Genomic DNA, 5,537 nt, shown 5'->3' on the forward strand with positions numbered 1-5,537 from the left:
CTTTTACCAAAGAGTCCTTCCTGGTCACTTATCTCTTGGGGCTCACCTATGTTTCCCTACCCCTTGTTCCTATTCCCCTCCCCCTACCACTTACTAAAGAAAGGTGAGGATGACTCTGCAGTCCATGTCTTTACAAATTTGTATCAGGGAGAATTTTTTCGGCTGCTACTTTTTGATGTTTATGGAATGAAGAAATGCCCTTGAGGTTTCTGCTGGTGAATTTTGTCTTTGCTAGATCTTATAGTTCTTTTCATTAGATATTGGGGAGGGATGTTCTTAAATCCAGCTTCACTTTATTTGGCAAAAACAGTCTGCCTCTTCCAACTTCTGTTTCTACTTGTTAGAAAATCCCCAACCTTATTGGTTGGGCCTGTTCCTACTCATCCTGTTCGTTCTTAGCTGGGCCCTCATTGTTGTTCAGCAATTCCTGTTAATTTCCATTTAAGCCATATTGTGGCTCCTTCTAAATCTATTTTATTCCATCCTCCTGTCCTCCTAGCAGGGAACGTGAGTTCTTTTTTTTTTTTTTCTCCTACTTCAAAACGTTAGCCCTGCCTTCTCCTCCTCTCTCATCTCCATTTTAAAGCTTTACTCTTTTCCAGCTATTTGTATCTTCTCTCTACAACCAGGTTCTCTTGCCTAGTTTTTGGTGTTAGGTGGTTCTGGATCCAGGAAGTCGGCTGAATTGGAGCAGACCCACCTCAGTTGTAAATAGACTTGTACTTTGGGCCAGTGGCTCTGAGTGGATACAAAAAGCTATGACCTTGAGTCCCAGCTTGGGTAAGACTACATGCCAGCAGTCATGCCAGTGTGGACAAGATGGGGCTTCATCACTTTGGGCACAGCTCCAAGTAATCTTTTTTTCTATAAATGATGGTTCTTTAGGGCATATAATAGCATTATCTTGCAGGACAAATTCACCTACCTTCAATGGCATGTTAGGTCAAGCTTTCTCTGTGCCAAAGTGAGTTTATCCACTCTTGAAGAGCCTTGTGCTATAGCCTGACAGTTGTTGGGAATCTCCCTGGATTGCTCTCAAGGCGACCATGACACTGGTTTACTGACCCCTCAGCAAACCAGCTCCTGGAGGTGATTGTAGTGTTTTCAAGCCTCTATGTGTGTGCAGATGAGTTCTAGTCTCAAGAAAATGAGGCAGAAACAAGACTACTGGCAATGGGCTTAAGCTTTAGGATGCTGGTATGTATGTACTTTTATCTTTAATCATCAAGTTGGAAATGCTGGTAATATTTCATTTTCTGTGTCTTCCTACCTTCTCCCCTTGTGCAGAAAATTGCCATTAATTACCTGAGTATTGCAACAGTCTATTAACAGTAACTGTTTCTGGTCTTGTTCCCTATCCCGGTGTAATCCGTTATTTATCCTCCAGTTTAAAGGATAAATAAATTTTTCAATTAAGAAAATATTTAAATTCTAGACTATGGCTTACCATGCTCTCAATGACCTGAGTTCCTGCTTATCTTGTCAGCCTAATCTCTTGATTCTCCTTTTTAACCCTGTTATTTTAGAGTGTTCTTGATCAGGATACTTTTCTCCTTTTCTCTTTCCTTTTCCCTCTGTTCTCACTCTTGTTCTTTGGATATCACCTGAGAAGCCATCTCTTCCAGGGAAGCTTCCTGATCCCCAAGTCCAGCTTACGCTAATAACTTAGGGGTCCCTATAGCAATTCAGTCTGCCCCTGTGGGAGCACTTATCTAATTGTGTTATAGTTGTTAGCAACCCCCAACAGACTGTGAGCTTTCAGAGTGCAGATATGTCATATTTCAATATGACGTTGGCATATAGCAGTAAATGATTTTATTGGCGATTAAATGGTTTCCTAATAGATATTCTGATGCACAGCATTAAATAATGCTTGTTGGTTATCATTCTCAGTGAAGTAGGAAATCTTGTATTCTAGGCTAGGTAATACTTTTAGTATAGAAGACTAATTGCTGTAAACAAATATGAAACTGTTCTTTACATGTATAATTTATTGGACTCAAAAATGAAAGATTAACTGTATAAAATAGTTATTAGATATAAAACACAACATCACACTTGGATATGAATAAAACATAACATCACACTTGGATATGACAGAAGAATAGGTGATTTTTAAAGAACTTTTGCACAGAGGGTTTTAACAAAGAATCTCTTGTAGTTTATGAGGTGGGTTTTAAAAAACTTCTTCCAGCCAACAGAGGTGACAAATCTGTGGCACATGTTACCACTGCTGTACCCCATGTGCGTGATAGACATTGCTAACCAATCACAATACTCTGACTTGGGTTTGGACATCGCCTCAAAATTCTTGTAACACAGTTCTAGAGTTGGCCATTATGACTAACTGTTCCAAGTTGGTACTCAAGAAGAAATCAGTTCCACACTGTGCTAGGATTTGGCCTAGAGGGAGCCATCCTCGAGCTTTAGAATTCTGTGTAATCCTTCAGAGCCTCTCATGAGGCCCTGAAACAAATGTATAGGAGAAAATATAATGAACTATTAATATATAGTTTTGCTGTGATAAAAGTCAATATACTTAAAAAGCCCCAAAATACATGAATGCTACACCTGTTAGTATGTCAGTATAATAGGCAAATTAGATCTTCCTAATCTGCATTTTGAAATTCCCTACCTCTTATCCTTTTAAAAAATTTTTATTTCAAGACAATTATAGATTCACATGCAGTTGTGAGAAATAACATAGATCCCAATGTACTCTTCTACCTGGTTTCCCCTGATGGTAACATTTTATGAAACTATAGTACAGTGTCACAACCAGATATTGACATTGATGCGGTCAAGATACAGAACATTTCCATCACCACGAGTAGCCCTCTTGTTTCCCTTTAGTCACATCCATTTCATCCTTTTTTTAACCCCCTGGCAACCACTAATGTTTTCCCCATTTCTATAATTTTTTCATCTTAAAAATGTTACAAATGGACTCACACTGTAGATAACCTCTTGGGATTGGCTCTTTTCACTAAGCATGGTTCTTTGGAGATTCTTCCAGGTTGTTGCATGTATAGGGTTTTTTTTTTTTTTTTTTTTTTTTTTTTTGTTGAGACAGAGTCTCACTTTGTTGCCCAGGCTAGAGTGAGTGCCGTGGCGTCAGCTTAGCTCACAGCAACCTCAGACTCCTCGGCTTAAGCGATCCTACTGCCTCAGCCTCTCGAGTAGCTGGGACTACAGGCATGTGCCACTATGCCCGGCTAATTTTTTCTATATAGATTTTTTTTTTTTTTAGTTGTCCATATAATGTCTTTCTATTTTTAGTAGAGACAGGGTCTCGCTCAGGCTGGTCTCGAACTCCTGACCTTGAGCAATCCACCCGCCTCGGCCTACCAGAGTGCTAGGATTACAGGCGTGAGCCACGGCGCCCGGCCGGGTTTTTCTTTATTGCTGAGTAGTATTCCATGCTTTGGGTAGACCAAAGTTTGTTTCAGCATTTACCTGTCAAAGAACAACTGCATTGTGTCTGGGTATTATGAATGAAGCTGCTATGAACATTCATTTATGCAATGTATGAACTTAAGTTTTTATTTTTCTGGAACATATGGGATAAGTGCAATTAATGGTCATATGGTAGTTGTATGCTTAGTTTAAGAAACTGCCTGTTTCACAGAGTGACTGTACCATTTTATATTCCCACCAGCAATGCATGAGTGATCCAGTTTCTGCACATTCTTATCAACCCTTGGTGGTGTCACAATTTTTAATTTTAGACATTTTGATAGGTGTGTAGTGATACCTCATTGTGGTTTTAATTTGTATGTCCCTGATGGCTAGTAATGTTGAACATCTTTTCATGTGCTTATTTGCCAACTGTATGTCCTCTTTGGTAGAATATCTACGCGTGTGTACTGACCATATTCTAATCGGGTGGGTTTGAATTTTGAGAGTTCTTTATGTATTCTACCTACATAAAGTCCTTTGTCAGATGTGTGGTTTGGAAATATTTTCTTCCAGTTTGTAGCTTGTCTTTTTTATCATCTTCACAGGATCTTTCACAGAGCAAAACATTTTAATTTTGGTGAAGTCCAAGTCATTAGTTTTTTTCTCTTACGGATTGTGATTTGGCATCAAGCCTAAGATCTTTGCCTAGCCCTAGATCCTGAAGATTTTCTATGTTTTTTTCCTAAAGTTTTATAGTTGTATGTTTTACATTTAAGTCCATGATCCACTTTGAGTTAAATTTTTATATGAGGTATGAGACTTAGATTGAAGTGTTTTTTTATCTTTTTTCCCTATGAATATCCACTTCAGCACCATTTGTTAGAGACTATCTTTCCTCCATTGAATTGTTCTTGCACCTTTTGAAAATTCAGTTGGGCATATCTGTGTGGGTCTATTTCTGTGTTCTCTACACTATTCTGTCAATCTATGTGTCTGTTCTTCTGCCAATACGACACAGTCTTCATTGGTTTGGTATGTAAGTCTTGACACTGGGTAGATTGATTCCTCCCACTTTATTCATTCTAAAAATTGTTTTAGTTATTTTTGTTTCTTTCCTTTTCCATATAAATTTTGGAATGATCTTGTCTATATCTATGAAGAAATCTTGCTGAGATTTTAAAAGGGATTGAGTTAAACTTATATCAATTTGGGGAGAATTGACATCTCTACTATGCTGAGTCTTCCAATCCATGAATACAATTTGTTTCTACATTTATTTAGATCTTCAAGTTCTTTCATCAGCATTTTTCTGGTTTTAAATATACAAGTCCTGTACATGTTTTTTAGATTTACACATAAGAATTTCATTTTATGATCAACTACAAATGGCATTGTATTTTTAATTTCAGTATCCACATGTTCACTGGTAATATATACAAATATAATTTTGTTTTTGAGACAGTCTCTCTTTGTCACCCCAGGTAGAGTGCAGTGGTATCATCATAGCTTACTGTAACCTCAACCTCTTGGGCTCAAGTGATCTCCTACCTCAGCCTCCTGAGTAGCTGGGACTACAAGTGCATGCCATGATGCTTGGCTAATTTTTCTCTTTTTAGTAGAGATGGGGTCTTGTTCTTGTTCAGGCTGGTCTCAAACTCCTGAGCTCAAACAATCCTCCTGCCTCGGGCTCCCAGAGTGCTAGGATTACAGGTGTGAGCCACTGCACCCAGCCTAGAAATGTAATTTTTTGTATATCTCTTGTCCTGTGACCTTGCTGAACTCATTTATTCCAGAATTTTTATTTTATTTCTGTGTAGATTCCTTGGGATTTTCTATGTAGACAATCACATATGTCATCTGCATATAGGGATAGTTTTATCTTTTTCAATCTGGATACCTTTTATTAATATTTCCTTTTTTGCTGTACTGTACTGGCTAGAACTTTTGGCTCTATGTTGAATAAGGGTGCTGAGAACAGATATCCTTGCCTTGTTTCTTATCTTTAGGGAAAGTAGTCTTTCACCACTGAGTACTCATCATTTTTGTAGATGCTCTTTTATCATGTTGAGGAAGTTCCTGTTCATTCCTATTTTTTTGAGGGTTTTAATCATGAATGGGTGTTGAATTTTGTTGAATGC

The sequence above is a fragment of the Eulemur rufifrons genome, chromosome 6 (assembly GCF_041146395.1).
Source record: "Eulemur rufifrons isolate Redbay chromosome 6, OSU_ERuf_1, whole genome shotgun sequence".
NCBI classification, from domain to species: Eukaryota; Metazoa; Chordata; class Mammalia; order Primates; family Lemuridae; genus Eulemur; species Eulemur rufifrons.